Here is a 19,749-nt window from a genome sequence, read left to right as displayed (position 1 = left end):
GCTCGAGCTGCAGGATCAGGGCTTGGGGAAAAGACTACAGCACTACCAGGATTACTAGTGCAGGTACTGCCACGTTTATTAACTACGAAAAAGGAGGACTGGGGTGCAATCTCAGCCTGTAAACAAAAGCAAGATGAAGACACTAGTGATTTCTATTCCCGATTTGAAAAATGTTTTGGTATTAATAGTGGCATAAAAGCAAGTAGCGAGTCATATCCACATCTGTTTGTGACAAAATTAGTTGAAAATTCCCTGCCGCAAGTTAAGAATAGAGTATTGAAATTTGAGAGTACCTGGCAAGGTAACACCCCGTTACAGATGTTACAGATGTTACAATATCACCACAATAGAATTAGAGAAGAACAAGAACATGAACAAAGACGTATGAAAGATACGAAAATGAAAATGCTTGTTGCCCAGTCAGTTCCAGCTGATGGTCATAAAAAGGGTGATTCCACAGGTCCGGCGAAAGGGACATGCAACTATTGTAAACAACAAGGTCATTATATACACGATTGTCCAGTTCTGAAACATAATATCGCCACGGGTAGAACACAGGAAAGACCACGTCCACCTAGACAGGATCAGAATCAACAACAAATCCCTCAGCATGCACAATCTAGGCCAGCTCCGCAACAACCAGCTCCGCAACAGGCAGCTCCACAACAGACCGTAGCACCACCACAAGCACAGCCTATTGCTGCAACACAAGCAACGACACAACAAATGTACCAGTATGCACAAAATGACTATCCCGATTATCAGCGATACACATGAAATAGCCTAGAGAGGGAAGTTGGCTTACCCCTTATTGAGGTTCCTGTAGATCAAGAGGGACCTTATGTACATAGTGAACTATTAGGGGAAGACAGAAAGTTTTTACTTGATACAGGGGCAAGCAGAACAACTATACGACGCAGTGAAGTTCCAGGGGCACCCCTCTCAGGCTCACAGAATATTTCCCTTGGATTCTCAGGAAAGCCTATCATTAATGAAGTAACGCAACCCCTTCCACTTACGGTTGGTCCATTGACACGAACTACAGATTTATTGCTTACTAAATCATGTCCAGAAAACTTGTTAGGTATAAAAACATTGAAAGCTCTAGGAGCTATAATATGTTGTTCCCCGGAGGGAGTACGATTATTTTTACGTGACTTTAAAGGTCACTACGTGTCCAGAGACATGGATCACCGGCTGCAGAATTTACCTACACATCTATGGGCACAAGGCCCCACTGATGTTGGTTGCATGAACATTACACCATATCGAGTCACACTAAAAACAGGAGTAGTACTACCACGAATGCGACAATACAAGTTACCACCAGATGCTGTTGTGGCTTTGCTGCAAATCATTGACGAGCTCATTGCACAAGGAGTGGTTGTAGAAACCGACTCCAATGTATGTAATTCCCCGATAATTCCGATTCTTAAGAGAACGGATCCAAAAGCATCACCAGTATATCGATTAGTTATTGATCTGCGCGAATTAAATAAATGTATTGTACCACAATACCCTGTGGTCCCAGATATCTCTTCATTACTAACAGCTATTGACTCAGAAGCAACGTTCTTTACTGTAATTGATCTCAAGAATGCTTTCTTTAGCGTCCCAATAGATCCGGAAAGTCAATATTTGTTCGGATTCAGTTTAAATGGACGAAGTTTTAAATTCACACGCGCTCCTCAAGGATTCACAGAAAGCCCCAGCATCTATAGTCAAGCACTGAAACGAGAACTTGACAGTATCCACATGCCAGTTAACACTGCCTTGCTTCAATATGTCGATGATCTGCTGATCACCGCCCGAAGCGAACCTGAATGTGAAACAGCGTCACTGACGGTTTTGAAATTTCTGGCCGACAAGGGGCACAAGGTGTCCCCTTCTAAGCTGCAATTTTGTGTCCAGCAAGTTGTTTACCTTGGGCACTCGCTGTCCAAGGAGGGAAGACAGCTTACACCCGATCGCATCCAGTTAATTGCTAACATGCTACCACCCAAGACACAAAAGGAGGTGCGGGCTTTTATAGGTCTCACTTCATACTGTAGGCAGTGGATCCCTCAATATGCATTTCTAGCAGAACCACTCATCCAGTTGACAACACAGGAGGCAGCCACATCGACTGTTCTCCCTTGGACTCAAGAACATACACATGCCTTTGAAAGCTTAAAGAAAGCTTTATGCCAAGCACCTGTTTTAGCAACACCATGTTACAGTAAACAGTTTACACTCTTTGTTACAGAACGCGAAGGTACTGCCTTGTCAGTACTCACTCAGGAACAAGCAGGATCACACAAACCATGTGCTTATTTCTCTAGTACATTAGATCCAGTAGCTCAGGCTCTTCCTGCGTGCCTGAAATCAGTGGCAGCAACAGCTTTAGCAATCAGACAAAGCGATGCCATAGTGTTAGGACATCAATTGACAGTACAAGTACCACACGCAGTAGAGGTTCTCTTGAACCGCACACAAACACAACACTTGACTATAGCAAGACTCACCGGTTATGAATTAACATTGTTTCAGCCACATATAAAAATCAGACGTTGTAATACGTTAAATCCTGCCACACTTTTGCCAGTAAACGGAACAGATCCATTAGCACATGATTGTATTGAAGTCATTACTATCACGACGAAACCCAGACAAGATTTGACAGACATCCCTTTATCAGATCCAGACCTGACATTATATGTAGATGGTTCATGTATGAGAACAAGTACAGGAGAGTTAGTGGCCGCTTACGCAGTCACAACAGACACTGAAGTCGTTGAAACAAATTGTATTAACACTTTGTCAGCTCAAGCAGCAGAGCTCATCGCTCTGACACAAGCCTGTATTCAAGCCAAAAATAAGAAAGTCAACATATACACAGATTCACGTTATGCATTCGGAGTCGTCCATGACTTCGGCGTACTGTGGCGAGAGAGAGGTTATTTAACTTCTCACGGTGCCCACATCCAACACGGACCCCTCATTCAAGCTCTATTAGACGCGATTCATCTACCTACTGCAATATCGATTATGAAATGCAAAGCCCATACAAAAGTTACCGATATCATTTCTCAGGGTAATGACCTAGCTGACAGAACAGCTAAACAGACTGCTCAGAACCAGACTCATACAACTGACACGACAAAGACAATAGTTCCGACACCAACACATTGCATGACAGTTAAGGATCCCGCCCTTGATGTAATTGACATACAGACACATGCTACACCAGAAGAAATAAAGAAATGGACTGAATTAGGAGGGATCCAAACGGATCAAGGATGGATGACGAAGGAAAAATCTATATGGTTTCTTCCCGACTCCCTGGTTCAAGTCATCATTAACACAATACATAGTCCAGCGCACCTAGGAGAAAAAGCTATGCTAGACAGCATTCAACACATTTGGTTCAACAAACATCTACGAGCAGCAGCGAAACAGAAAGTACGTACCTGTATGATATGTTGTCAGTTTAATCCAGGTAAAAGCATCCCCGTAGAGCAGGGTGGATTTCAACCTCCCGATCATGCTTTTGAAGTCCTCCAGATGGATTATATCCAGATGGAACGATGTCGAGGATTCAAATATGTTCTCGTAGTTGTTTGTGCTCTTTCCCGTTGGACAGAAGCCTACCCGGTTTCAGATTACACTGCCCCGACTACTGCCAAACAGTTAGTTCGAGAATTTTTCCCACGATTCGGTTTACCACGTGTTGTGTACTCAGATAACGGCCAGCCATTCTCATCCGAACTAATGAAACACGTTTCACTTCTGTTAGGTTACCAATGGAAATTCCACTGTGTCCGACATCCCGAGGCAGCAGGTCTCGTGGAACGCCATAATCAAACTCTGAAAATTAGATTGTCCAAAATATGTAGAGAAAAAGGTGTCGATTGGATAGTAGCCTTACCAGTTGCGCTCTTTTACATGAGAATGGTAGCACATTCTCGAACAGGGCTATCCCCGTACGAGGTGATCTTCGGTAGACCACCAAATATGTGGGGGACGCCTATACCTCGCAAAATCACTGATGTTGACTGTAATATGCTGACAGATTACCTGGCTTCCTTGATGTCTGCACTACAATCTTGTCGTTCACAGGTAGCTGCAGCTTTTCCCGATAACACTGAGGTGAAGCCCCATGACGTGGTTCCAGGGGATCTGGTTCTTGTGAGGAACTTCGACCGGAAGACCCAGTTGGAGCCCAGGTGGAAGTCACCCAAACTCGTCTTGCTGACAACAAGGACAGCCGTGAAGATTGAGGGACGTAAAGGGTGGTTACACTCGAGTCATATCAAGAAATTTTATGGACTACCATCTGATGTGAACACTCAGCCCTGCATTCCCTCACAGACAGACTCAAAGCTCCCCTTGGTTGAACAAACAAAAAACGAACTCTATAAACTGAAACTAAGGTCTAGCAAGTCAGACAATTTGATTGTTTAAGTCCTCTCCAAGGTGAATCGGTTGAATTTGTCTCTGACATGTATCCTCTAGACCGAAATAGAGAGAGAAATAGACAGATACAGTTGGAAAAATATGCGTACTGTAAATCGCTTCGTAGTCATTGCACGGTGACATTATTAATTTTGTTTTTTCTAAGTCTTTTGATCATCATTTCTAGTGTATTGCTACATATGTATTACCCTATTTCTAAGCATGCTTACAATGTTACTGCTGAACATTCTTTTAGCGAATTACCTCCGCATGAGTTGTCCTATAGATTTGCGCTGCGCAACAACACTTTCATTAGTATGTTACATCATTCCCATCAGACCAGCAATGCTACAAATTGTTGGATATGTGGCCGACTCCCTCCCTATCAGAACTATAAGGGAGTTTTGCCTCTCTTTCCGTATCCGTTCACACACAATGGCTCCTGTGGAGCATGGTTTAGTTTAATTAATTCCCTAGATTCAAATTCCGCAGTTTATCAAGATAACTGGGTATGGGGAAACCTGAACCTAGTTTTGCTTAAAGTCTGCTACCCTAACAAGGAGGGACTTCCCAAAAGAACAGGAACTGATCTAGAAAATGAAGTATATGGATTAGGTAATTTTACACTTAACCTCATGATTCTGAATGTTGAATCCGAAGCTACACCAATCTTATCCGCTATGTCAGTATTCCCAGTTAAAGGGGAATTATGTGTAAGAAAGAATGGTTCCATACACATGGGCCATAGTAAATGCACCACTGTAATAAAATTCAGTGATCAAGGCAAGTCTACGTTTAGAGCTTCTCGTCATTCCTACTTCATATGTGGCCAGACCGCATATATACGTCTACCTCTAGATTGGGATGGTACCTGTTACATAGCATTCCTTCTGCCACCTGTCTTCCTAGCCCCTCCTGACTATCACAGAAATACCCATTTAGTACACAATAGACAGCAGAGAGATCTCCCGATTGTCGATTATACTGAAACGGCATGGGAGCAATACACAGATTTCAATAAAGGTTTCTTTCCCTATATAGGTACAGTCACTAATAGTAAGCTGATACGTAGATTAACTAGAACCCTTGAAGCAGTAGTGAACGAGACTACTTCCGCCTTAGGCAATTTAACAGAAGAGCAGTCTGCTATGCGGATTGTTGTGCTTCAAAATCGTCTTGTCCTTGACGTCATCCTGGCCGATAGGGGCGGAGCTTGTAGGGTCATCGGATCAAGTTGCTGTGTTTTCATACCAGAAAACTCGCCGTCAGTATATAAAGCCATAACTCGCCTTCATAAGATTATAAGCCAGATACACCAGAGTCCAGGCACCTGGACATGGTCCGGTTGGTTCTGGAGCGTGTTGTCAGCCTGGGGATGGAGGATCCTATCCTTCCTAGGTATTGGCTTTCTCATACTATTCAGTTGCTGCTTATGTCTACAATGTGGGCCAGCGATTTGTGGTCTGTGTGCCACATCGTGTATCCCGCATCCAAGTTGTCGTTCAAGATCCCGGAAGAAGAAAGAAGAACAAATGATGCTATATGAACAGATCGATGGATTGATGAAGATCGATATCTCCTGAGGGTCCGTAGGGGACAAGGAGGGAATGAGGAAATATGAATTTTGTGATCAGTTATGTCCCCTATCGTAGACCCCAACGGCTCCATGTGCATGCTATAAGTACATGTATGTTCCCTCCAGTTCCAGTTATGAAGACGCAAATACATGTGCGTCCACCGTCAACATGTCCTCTTTCAGATCCGCCATGAATGGGTCAGATATTCCATTCCTAAGTATGAAAGGCCACCGACTTTATGTGGTTCACTTTCCACATTTTACAGATTCAGGCGAGTAGGCCCTGAATTCTGCCACCAAGCCTTTTCCTGCCTTCTGCCTCTGAAAGCTCCAGTCCGAGCCTGCATCTGTATCCATGAACTTTGTCCTACTCCCTGCACGGCTAACGGTGCCTGATCCAGCCTGTTGTCTGCCAAAAACTGTGTTTCACCTTCAAGATTATCTGCTCCGCTCCTCATCCGATGCATTCCTGTCTATTAGTTTAGGTAAACATTCTTCCAGCTACCGTGCAAAGGGCCAGGCCTCACTGTCCTCATGCAAGTAATTCATAGCCCCTGTTACCATGGAAGATTCCTGCCGCCTCGCATCTCATGTAGACACTTAGACGCTTGTACACACACTAACAGTCAGTATAGAATAGATTCCGTCCGAGAGACCTTTCCTTTTGGATAATACAGTTCTTTAAACATAAGATATTAGATATAATTTGGGATTAGGTTGACATGACCCCCCAGACTTCTGTCTCCACATGTAGAGCTAAATGTCAAGTCCCCTTCACCCTCTAGTTACACGTCAATCACACGTCATGCGGCTGCGCGCGCATCTCTGCCAAATATTTCTGCTGACATTGCAGGATTCTCTTATGGATCCACCCACTTGTGACATCATGTTTAATGACGTTTTTAGTTACGCCTATGTTTACGCCTTTTTTCATTACGTATGTGTATCATTATCTGTATTATCAGCTGTTACGCCTCTTGCATCTGTCTTAATGTAATACTTTTCATATAAATATCATTACTTGTCAATAATGTATTGCCTTCCCTTCCTGAACCTTCGTGGTGATGGAATTTGAAGCCTACAGTTCGAACTGTAATTCCTTTGTAGAGGAATAAAGCCTTTCAGAACCTCTAATACCACGGATTCTGCCTCTTATATTTACTGAGTTATTCTTACTAGACTTTACCGCATAAAAATAGTACCGGTAATGAAATATTTACCACAAAGGGCTAAAATCACTGATCTAAATCATTATGCACATACAATAAACCATGCGATCTTTTGACCACAGTTATTCACTGTTTTAATGTTCCGCGAATGGCTTGCAGAGCCAGAGCCATCCATGGGCCTCTCTGGTCCACTTCTGCCGCTCTCCACCAGTTATTCACACCGGTCTCTGGCCTGACCTCTGGTACCAACCTGTAGCTTACCCTTTGGCCTTTCAGCCCCAATACCCAATAGTCAGCATTGATACCAGGCCTGACCTGTGCTACGGCTCCTGCCCCATCAGGAAACCTGTCCATGGGCCTCTCTGTTCCAATATTTATGCTGTTTGACTCTGCTCCCCAGCCAACCAGTGTTGTGACCTCACAGCCACAGAAACACATACATGTCGATACCATTTAATGCTCTCAGAAATCCATCAATCAGGTTACTTGTAAAGCATGACTACTCACCCATACGGGTCTCAAGATACTGGGGGGCTGGCAGCTGGTCCACCACCTTCCTGAATTGAGGCAGTGACGATGATTACCTGAGTGCAGAAGCAGGGTGTCCCGGTCCAGTCCTGATCGCCTCCAAATCCACTAGCCGACACCCAACCAACATACCCCACCAGCAACCAGTGACAGTGTACATGGGTGCAGTACACCGAAGGTCATGCTGGTTTTAATGTACTCCCTCAGAAGGCCCAATTGAAAGGACTTCCTTGACTTGCGACATTGCGTAAGATTTGGAATTCCCACATGACTGACAGTATTAAGTGCATGTTCTAACCTATTATATATGTTCCTTTCTCTAGAGCAATAATAAATAACCCAACTACCAACACCACAGAGCCTACTAGGGGAAATACTGACCTTTAGGTAGGTTAATAGGCTGTTCAAGAAAAGTGCATTCAGAAGAGGCTGGAAACTAGTGTGCTTTCTTTTCACAGTGCCACACCAAAGCTGGTTCTCATCCAGAAGGGAGCACCCAGAGACTAGACATGAGATGACCTTGTCGCAGCCAAAACCACTGACAACAGTACTCACCACTCTTCATCTCTTCTTCTATTCCCAACTCCCTTTCCCTTACCGTCCTGGTATTGGCCTTCGTATTACCCTTGAAGGGCTGGCAGTGGTGAAGAAGAGGGCCAGGGAGCTGTGTGGATGCGTGTTGCTCCTTCAGGAGGATAGGCACATGCTAGTGCTCAGCCCTGACACATGCAGAGACACGTATGACAACCTGGGCCTGTGTTGAAGGCAGGATTATTTTTGTGCACAAAGGGGCAACTTCCTGCATAGAAACAACCCTGAGAGGCTTTTTCCTCTTTCTATGTTTGCTGCAGAAAGCAACACACATAAAAAGAGGAAGTAACGAGGAGAAGTAAAGATATTTGTCAGCTTTACGCCTCCCCCATATCTTTTTGGCACATTCCCAGGTTTACAAGGTCATGTAAATCTTGGAAATATTAAAAACCATGAGAATTGCATGGGAACACCCACACAATGCCCATGAAACATCTACCCAGGGTAGAGTAACGCATGCAGTGATTTGCACTGCTTTGCGTTACTCCATATTTTTGGAGCCACGCAAAGTGGCTTCGCATGGTTTCAAAAATATGGCTTAAGGTTTGCGCCGTTCTTGCACCACGTTGCGTGGTGGAAGAGCGAAGCAAACCGGGTCATAAATGTGGCCTTCCGCTTTTTAAAGCCAGTAATAAAAATGAAGTCAAAGTAAACAACACCACAAGCGAGTGATACAGTTTTTTTCTTTTTCATGTCATCAGTGATGTCATTTGAGATGTCATCAGTGATGTCATGAGTGATGTCACTGACCATGTCATGAGTGATGTAATATGTGACGTCATCAGCAGTTCATTGCGGGCGCGCGAGTTATAGTTAGCTGAACTAACTATAACGGGGGAATTTCATTGGTTTTTTACGAGTAAAATGTCCAGCTAACTATAACATGTGTGAAACCTATGGTTTTTTCACTGAATTTCTAAGGTTTTTTAAATGCTAATTCCTAACTATAACGTGTGTGAAACCTATGGTTTTTTCACTGAATTTCTAAGGTTTTTTAAATGCTAATTCCTAACTATAACGTGTGTGAAACCCATGGTTTTTTCAGTGAATTTGCAAGGTTTTTTAAATGCTAATTCCTAACTATAACGTGTGTGAAACCCATGGTTTTTTCAGTGAATTTGCAAGGTTTTTTAAATGCTAATTTTTTTTTTTCTTCTATTTTTTCTAACATATTTTTATTTTAATTTTCTTACCTTTTATAAAGACTATGATTAAATTTTTAAAATTCTTAAATATGTTTTTTTTTATATATTTTTTAAAATAAACATGTAAAATTTATTTGCAGTACTTTTTTTCTATTTTTTTTTTATTTTTTTAGTACGCGTACCGTAAGCTCACGGTAAGCGTACGGTTTACGCAACGTCCGTAATTTTCCTACGCTGCTTGCGTATAGTTACGCAATTTGCGTAGCCGCGCGTACTCCGCGTGGGACGCGTACGCGTGTACGCTACACGCGCACGTTACGCGGAAGTGCCGGGAGTGACTGTTATGCGCATGCGCGCAAGCGCGTGTCTTTTTTACGCGCATGCGCACTTTTGCCGTAAGCGTACCGTAAGCGTACTGTAAGCGTACGGTAGGTCATGTGATCATGAAACACAACTTTTGATTGGTTGAAACTACTTTCAGTTCTAGAACTCTCCTACACCACACCCATTCCCCTCATTTCTGCTTGTGATCCCTTGGGAGAAGGAGCTGGTTTGTCTTTGGGATACGATGGCAGAACAGCAGAGCTCTTCTGAGAGTGAGGCTAGCACTAGCAGCACTGTCTTGAGGCAGAGATCGAGGAAACAAAAGCCCTCTTATGTATGGGATTATTTTACTTTTCCTGAAGGCCAGCAAAAGGTAAATGCACCCTTAGTGACTTGTAAGCTGTGTAAGCGTGTACTTTCTAGAGGTAATCCTAACAGGAAGTATTCCTTTGGGAATCACACCATGAAGAGACACCTCCAGGATGTACACAGAAGGACACATGGTCATCTTTTTGGAGGTAACTCTTCAGAAAGACAAGCCAGTACATCCACAGCAGCTCAGCCTGAGCCATCATCTGCAGGGCTGACTCCTTCTTCTGCAGGTCAGGTGAGCCCTTCATCTGTGGGGGGAGAATCTCCTTTTGCTGGCCCTCTGGAAATCAACCCTCGATTTCGGAAGGTTGATATTCGATGCACATTTTGTCAAGATCTAATTTGCTATAGGGAGACCAGTGTTTCCCTAGTGAACAACAAAATAGATCAACACATTTGTCGCTTTGAATAATTTTCCCATGCTTCCTTTCCTCTGTCCCTGCATGAACACAACGGTTCTTTTAAGAGCCAACCTTATCTTTCATCTTTTTTTTACATATGTTTTTAAAAACTTTTTTTTATTTTTTTTTACCGTACGCGTACTTTTTTTTTTTTTTTTTTTAAAAACACTAAAAATCAATAAACACATTACAAGGTCCTTGAGAGACTACAATTATTATTATTGACTTACCATACTCACTGAAAAAATATTTATTCATTTGTTTTTTTTAAAAATAGTTTTAAAAATGTTTGTAGTTTTCGAAAATTTTCTATATCTATCTGGAAAAAAAGAAAAAAGTATTAATATTTTTAAAACATTTTATAATACAGTACACATATTTACATTTTTTTCCATAAAATATTTTTGCCTTATTTTTGCTGTTTTCAGAATATATTGCATTTCACTATAAATTGTGAAAGCAATTGCATTCATCATTTTACAGCGGGCAAAAAAAAATAACAATCACAAAGATTGTATTAAAAAAGCCCTGATTCTTTTTTTACTTAAACTTAACATTATAGAAATGCATAATATTCTAAAAAAATATCATCTAATACCAATACTTATTTCTTTAAAATACCGTCTGATATGTTTGTTTCAGAAGTATAATCACAATATTATATCTCAAATAACTCCAAAATACATCTGATTTCATTTCCTTTAGACCAAATAGTAATTTTAAAATTCTTTTTTGCTTAAATTTCCAATGGTAATCCAATAAAATTCTAAAGTTTTATTTGTACAGATCTCACCGATTCTCTGTAACAATTCCTTTATTGTATTTAAATATATTACTACATTTCTTTTCACAATAGTCACAAAACGAAATTTCTATGCCAATTTGAATGCACACTAACTGCTCTTTTTTTTGGGCAAGTGAAAATCACTTTTACAAACTGTCACATTATGAAACCACTTTTCAGATTTTTTAAAAAGCCCATGTCCAGACTGCTACACTACAGCAAGGGCAACCAGCCTTAGTGATGCTGAATGTATTTGCATTACAGACTGAAACCTGAAAACCCCACTCGCTTGTAAATACTGTGCATGACTATACATGGCAAGCACATGGGTGTGTGCTAAGACTCTGCTTCTTCCCCCAAAAATTCGCTCCCCCTTTCCATCTAATGCAACTGTGAAATCACCAGAGCAAGACGCAATAAATCTCTGCCTATAATTCCTCTCTGCACACAGAGTCATGTTTTCACATTAGTCCCAAAACGAAATTTCTTTGCCAATTTGAAAGCACACTTACTGCTCTTTTTTTTGGGCAAGTGAAAATCACTTTTACAGACTGACACATTATGAAACCTCCATGTGTAACTACAACAAAAACAATTTCCATTTCTATTATTCATTTCTTAAGTTACCACATACATCCCCTCTCAAACTGTAAACTCACCTTTAAAATTAGTTAGTTGTGAAAGAAATGTGACACTCAAACAGCAGATTATCAGAGCCAGGATCTCTGTTGTGTTCACCTCTCTCCTCTCAGCAGAACCAGATAATGGCAAACTTTCCCTCTATTTTTCCACACATATACTTGTAAGTTTCAAATCTCAGTGCTTCCCCCTTTTTTTCAAATGTAATCACACATTTCTATTGGTTGAAAACCAACCCTTTTCCAAAAGTACCCTTCCCCCAACTTGACTTCTGCCTAGTACCCTTCCCCCAACTTGACTTCTGCCTGCTACCATAGCAACAGCTCATGGAACACTGCTGTGTTGAGTTAGGTCAGAAGTTCGCCAAACAATGTTTCAATTCCACAGAGCAAGAGTGCTTGACTTTTCAAACCTAACAGCAAATCCATAGTACTGTTCTTTGTTTACACATTTTTTTTTACCAATACAAAACATGCTTCTATTAATTTACACATACAGCCTAGTTTTTATTCTAGAATGGTATGAAACAGCCAATCAGTTCTTTTTGTTTTGAAAAAAATATGTATGCCTCCATTTCCAAACTGTCTTTCTTTTCATATTGCCATTCTACTGAAAGACACCTCCTGAGTGCATCCAGTTCTCCTTTGAAGATGTTCACAGTGTGGATTGTAGGGCACAGCTATGTCTTCTGGAGTGAAAAGTTTGCAGAGAAAACAGGTATGGTGAGAGACCTTGCTTTGCCAAATGTAGACATTAAATGGATTGGTCAGAGAGGGTTAAAGTGGCACCAATTGATGCCATTGGTGAAATCCTTCATTCAAATCCAACACCCTGACCTCATAATAGTGCACTGTGGTGGCAATGACCTAGGCACTTTGACTGGGGTAGGTCTGGAAATGCTTATGAAGGACACCTTTGCACAACTGTTTACACTTTTCCCTAAAACTGCCTTTGTGTTTTCCAACATATGCCAAAGGCAAAAATGGAACTGGTCCAATCATTTCTGTCCACAGATTGACAAAGCAAGAAAGCACGTCAACAAATCTGTTTCTGCTTTCCTCCGTGACTATGGTATGGGTGCCATTTACCACAACAACTTGCGTTATGACATGCAAGACATTTATAGAGGAGATGGTGTGCACTTCAATGATGAAGGGAACAGAGTCTTCCTCTTGAACCTTAGACTCTGCATCGGTACTTACTTGTAGGTACCACTAAAAAATCACTTCATAAACACAACGGCTCTTTTTAGAGCCCCCTAATATCTAAACTCTTAAATCTGCTTTTCATTTATTTATTTTTATTTTTTTTACCGTACGCTTACCGTAAGCTTACCGTACGCGTACCCCGTGATTTTTTTTAAAATCAATAAATGTTTTTTTTGTACTTTTCTGTCCTTCTTTGACCCCCTTACAAATGTTAGGGGGTCTGTAACTCTCCTCATTGCCCCCTTTCCTTGTTTTCACTCTTTTTTTTTGAGAGTGAAATACACAAAATGGCGGCCGCCGCTTCCTGGTTTCGACCGATTCGAATGTTTACTAAGATCTAAGAGCCAATCAGAATCGCGCTCGCGCACGCCACCGTACGCTTACCGTAAGCGTACGGTAAGCGTACCGTAAGCGGGCTCAGATATATATATTGATTTAAAGGCTATTTTCTCAGAATCTACTGAACAAATTTACACCAAACCTACAAAAGGCACTTCCTTGACCTAGGGACTACCTCTCTGCCAAATTTTGAGTAATTCGCGAGGATTCATCGACCGGCGCCAAAGTTATTCAAAATAGAATGTTGAGGTTTTCCTATGGAAACGTGGTCCTAACTATAACTACCTACTGGCGACCGCCAGTAGGTAATATATATATATATATATATATATATATATATATATATATATATATATATATATATATATATATATTTCCCTTTCTTTCGCCCACAGACAAAGATTGACGACGCTATGTTCTGGCCAAATAATTTATTGGGACAGCTTGGAAGGACGCGTTTCGCCTAGGAAATCTCAAAATTCTATTTTGAATAACTTTGGCGCCGGTTGACGAATCCTCGCGAAATTTTCAAAACTAATAGGGCGCTCCGCTCAGCTCCTACCCTGAAAGTTTCGGGGGGATTCGTAAAGCGGGGGCCGAGAAAAAAGGGGGGTCCCAAAACACATTTTCCCCATGCATTTTCCCATAGGACCTTTAGTCGAAGGTACAGCCCGAACGGCTGAACAAATTTACTTGAAATTTGGCAAAGAGGTGGTCCTCAGGTCAGGGATGTGCCTTTTGCATATATGGAGTCAATCTGTTCAGAAGTTCCTGAGAAAATTGCAGTTAAAGTACATAAATATCTATAGCCGCGCACCGTGCGCGCACCCTAACGTGCGCGAGCGTAATTCTGGTTGGTGGTTACATGTCAGTCAACATTCGAATCGGTCGAAATCAGGAAATGTCGGCCGCCATTTTGATTGTTTTGAGTGCGAGAGTGAAAAAGGAAGGTGGCGAACGTGAAAAGGGGGCAGGGTAGAGAGTTCCTGACCCCCTAGCCTTTGTCAGGGGGTCCCTGAAGTACCCCGAAAGCAGAAAAAAACATTGTATTTTTTTTTTTAAAAATCGCGAGGTGCGCGCACGGTGCGCACACGGTGAAAAACCATTAAAAAAAAATGAAAAAATTTAATACGTAGTTTATTGTAAAATAAATATATAAAAAATATAATAATAAATACATAACTCAGCATTTAAAAAACCGTACAAATTCACTAAAAAAACCACAGGTTTCACACACGTTATAGTTAGGAATTAGCATTTAAAAAACCTTGCAAATTCACTTAAAAAACCATAGGTTTCACACATGTTATAGTTAGGTGGACATTTCACTCGTAAAAAACCAATGAAATTCCCCCGTTATAGTTAGTTCAGATAACTATAACTCGCGCGACCGCTACTCTATCAAAAGGATGATGTCATCAGTGATGTCATGAGCGATGCCACTGACCATGTCATGAGTGATGTAATATGTGACGTCATGAGCAGTGGATTGCGGGCGCGCGAGTTATAGTTATCTGAACTAACTATAACGGGGGAATTTCATTGTTTTTTTATGAGTGAAATGTTCACCTAACTATAACATGTGTGAAACCTATGGTTTTTTCAGTGATATATATATATATATATATATATATATATATATATATATTCACTGAAACAAATATAGGTTTCAGGCACATTATAGTTAGAAATTAGCATTTAAAAAACCTTAGAAAGTCACTGAAAAAAATAGGTTTCATTGACGTTATAGTTAGTTGGACATTTGACTCGTACAAAACCAGAGAAATTCCACAGTTATAGTTAGTCCAGCTAACTATAACTCGCGCCCCCGCAATGCACTGCTGATGACGTCACATATTACATCATTCATGACATGGTCAGTGGCATCACTGATGACATCTCAAATGACATCCCTTATGAAATCACTGATGACATCATCCAGTGACTGTTTGTGTCTATAAAGTTTAAATATGTTTTATATATATGCCAAGGTGTATTGAAGAATGTTGAGTGTATAAGTGTCTGGATGGAGGATTTAGTAGTTGCGTGACTGACTGTATAAGTGAGTGATTAAATGTGTCTTACTGAATGCATGGTTTAGTGACTAAACTATGTGATTGTCTGTATCATTCTGTCTGTTGTTGTGTAAGCTGCTGCATGGGTTCGTCAATAGCTGCATGAGTGTCTGTATGGGTTATTGGTTGCCTGAGTATTTGTATGGGAGACTGAGAGTGTGTGTGGGTGGGTGGGAGTTGTGTGACTCTGTGTATATATGTGTGAGTGGTTGATTCACTGGGTGTATGGGTTCAAGAGTGCATGTGGAAACAGCTGTATGGGTGGTTGAGTGTGTATATGGGTGTGTTGGTGAGTAAATGGATGTCTCAGTGGTACATGTCCATGTAACTACATATGTAAAAGGCAGTGTATGTGAGAGTTGGAGTATACACATGACTATACGTGAGAGTCAGTGATTGTGAGAGTGGCTGTATGGATGGGTTTGTACGTGTATCAGTGATTATATAAGAGAGTAAGTATGCATTAGTATCTGTATGAATAAGTGAGGTGGTGTGTGTATAACTGTATAGGTGAGTAAATGGGAGTGTGATTGATTCTTTGCATGACTGACTAGGTGTGTGAGTAACTCCATGGATGAGTGGCAGTGTGTGATTGTCTGTATAGGTGTATGAGTGCATATTATAGTGTTGTATTGATGAGTGACTGCATGTATGAGTGATTGTATGGGTGAATGAGTGGATGTGTGTGTAGACCTAGGAATCAGTGAGTGCGTAAGTAGTAACTGGTAACTGTGTGTCGATGGTTTCGAAAATGGTACTCTGTATTTTACAGTGGCTGTATCAAACGTTATATTAGAGTGTGAAGAGGTGCATCAGATTTTCACATGCATGATGTCATCAGTGATGTCATTTGAGATGTCATCAGTGATGTCATCAGTGATGTCACTGACCATGTCATGAATGATGTAATATGTGACGTGCATTGCGGGGGCGCGAGTTATAGTTAGCTGAGCTAACTAAAACCACAGAATTTCTCTGGTTTTGTACGAGTGAAATGTCCAACTAACTATAACGTCAAAGAAACCTATGGTTTTTTTCAGTGAATTTTCAAGGATTTTTTTTTTTTTTTTTTTTTGAAACCGTTTATTGCAATCTCAAGAATATACAAGTATGGGCCTACAACCTTCCGGCCGGCCGCTAGAATGACAGGAGCATATGACATACGTTCAAAAACACTTGGCGTTGCAGAGAAGCAAAATCAGGAGGTATCAACGTCGTGGGCCACATCACTCTGACCCCACAATACGGTTTCATTTTATACAAACAACACGAAAAACCACACCCGCAAGGCAACCCGCAATCGAAAGTAACAGCACGTGCTCCCCGAATGGGGGACCCCAGCCATCCACAGGAGTCTAAAGAGGGGAAGGGGAACAGATCGAGGACTGGGGGAACTCTGTGCCCGGGGCTAGGGGAAGGAGTCAACTAAGGGGACGGGGCTGGTGAGGCAGCAGGCAGCAGTGGTGGCGCGCAGATACCCCCGCGGTAGGCGTTCCAGGGGCCCCATACTTTCACCCATGCCCCAGGCTTACCCCTCGCCACATACACCACCTTTTCTCGGAACATGCACCAATCCATGTGTTCTTTCCAGGCCGACACCGCCGGGGGCCTCTGGGATCCCCACAGTTGAGCAATGTCACGCTTAGCTATCATATATCCCAGAGTCACCCATCGCGTCTGCGGAACCGAGTAGTCAGTTGGTTCCCACACATTCAGCAGGCATCTCCTCGCTTCAGGCAGCAGCGCGACATGCGTAACCACTCGCAGGACCTCATGCGCACCACGCCAGAATCGCTCCACCTTCGGGCATTCCCACAAAATATGCAAAAAAGTCGCCAAAGCACCACATCCACGCTTACACAACCCATCCTCAGCATAGCCCATACGCAGAAGCCTTGGCCCCGTCAGGTAAACCCGGTGGAGTATCTTAAGCTGGACGAAGCGAAGGCGAGCCGGTATGGCCACCTCCTTTGGAGAGGCCACCGCGGAAATCCAGTCCTCGTCGTCCAACTCCAGCCCATCGGCAACCCAAGCCTCGCGGAGGCCAGTCAGCAAGCCCGAGCGGTCATTAATCAATTTTTTGTAAATAAGGGAGATCGTGCTGTCCGGAACGTGGCCATCCAGCACTCTATCCTCCAGGGGGGAAGACTCCGGGATGGAGGCGACGTCTGGGAAGACGGAGCCCAGTGCGTGACGGACCTGCAAGTACCGAAAGTATTCACTGCCCTGCAGCTGAAACTCCGTCTGCAGCGTCTCGAATGTTTTAAAGCCCCCCCTCGTCCAGAGATCCCCCACTTTACTGATGCCTATCGTGTCCCACTTCTCGAAGCCCTTCGAGGTGCACAGGGAGCCCAATCTCTCAGACGCGTACAACGGTGATGCCCGGGTCAAACGGTCCTTCCACCCCATAGCTGCATTAGCCGCGTGCCATACTCGCACCATGACACGCGTAGGTCCCGTCAGGCGGGGGTCGGGCGCGCCAGAGTAGAGCGCTGGATTATAGTCGCCACCAGGCAGGAGCATCTTGTCCATTTCAAATGCCGGGTTTAAGGCGGGCCCGTAAAGGCCATGATTAATTGCAGCTAGCTGGGAGGCCCAGTAATACCGTTTAATATCCGGGAGGGCAATCCCCCCGTCGTACCATGGGAGCGTCAACTTCGCCAGGGCAATACGCGGCCTCCCGTCCCAGAACAGGCGGCGCTGTAGACTCTCCACCTCACGGAAGTAGCGCGCCGGGACTAAATCCATAGTGTTCTGGAGAGCGTACAGGAAGCGTGGCAACGACATCATCTTAAACAATGCCGCCCGGCCGAGCGGCGAAAGCGGCAGGCGCCGCCAGCGCGTGACGTCCTCCTTCAAGCGCTGGAGGGGGGGAGCAAATTCCGCTCGTAGCGGGCCTCCGGGTCCAGAGTAATATAAACACCCAGGTACCGAAACCCCTGAGAGGCAATCTGGATCGGGCAGCCCCGCGGGAGGACGGGAGCCTCCCCGGAAAGCACATACACACATGATTTAGCCCAGTTGATGACAAGGCCTGAGTTGCGGCCAAATGAGCGCAAAACATCAACCAGGACAATCAGTGATTTACGCGGGGAGGCTAGGTACAAAAGGATATCGTCAGCGTATAGGGACACGCGGTCCTCATACTCGGGGGTCCAACGGAGACCACGGATGGAAGGGTGCCACCGCAGCCACTCCGCCAGGGGTTCCAAGGCCAGCGCGAACAGGAGCGGCGACAAGGGGCAGCCCTGTCACGTGCCCCGTCCCAGCTCAAATGGGACCGATACTCTTCCATTCACCACCACCTGCGCCAATGGGCCCGAATACAACAATTTGACCCAGCTGATAAACCCCGGGCCAAATCCAAACTTCGCCAGCATCGCCCAGATGTATGGCCACTCGAGCATGTCAAACGCCATGGTGGCGTCTAAGGACGCAAATATGGCCGGCTCCCGCACAAACGGGACACGCGCGAGCACCCCGTGCAAGCGCCGCAGATTAAGGGCCGTGTTGCGATGGGGAATAAAGCCGGACTGGTCTTGGTGGACCAGATCGCCCACCACGCTGACCAGCCGGTTGGCTAGCACCTTGGCGAGGATTTTGGGCTCCGCATTCAAGAGCGAGATAGGCCGATAGGATGTAACCCGGTCTCGGGGTCTCCCTTCCTTGTGGATCACCACGATTGTAGCCAGACGCTGGTCCGGCGGGAGGGAGCCCAGCGAGTGGGCCGCCAGAAACATCGCGCGGAGGTGGGGTGCCAGTACATCCGGTCGCAGCTTATACAACTCGATAGGGATGCCGTTCGGGCCCATGGCCTTGCCGGATGCGACCGAGCGTATGGCGAGGGCAATTTCGTCGGAGGTAGGAGCGGCATCTAACGACACCCTGTCCTCCACCGAAAGGGAAGGCAGCGCGATATCCCTAAGCAGGGCATGGGAATCCTCCTCCGAGCAGGGAGAAACCGGGGAATACACCTCGCGGAAATAATCCGCGAAACAAGAGACAATGTCTTCTGGCTCGGTGACACGCACACCATCCATCCTCTCAATCAGCGGGACCACACGACTCGCTCTCTCCTTTTTATCCAACCACGCAAGCAGTTTACCAGCCTTGTCACCCACATCATACAGTCGCCCCTGTTGCTCTCTACAGAGGCCCCTGGCC

This window comes from Triturus cristatus, chromosome 6 (genome assembly GCF_964204655.1).
Source record: "Triturus cristatus chromosome 6, aTriCri1.1, whole genome shotgun sequence".
In the NCBI taxonomy this organism is placed as follows: Eukaryota; Metazoa; Chordata; class Amphibia; order Caudata; family Salamandridae; genus Triturus; species Triturus cristatus.
This window is presented reverse-complemented; position numbering follows the sequence as displayed.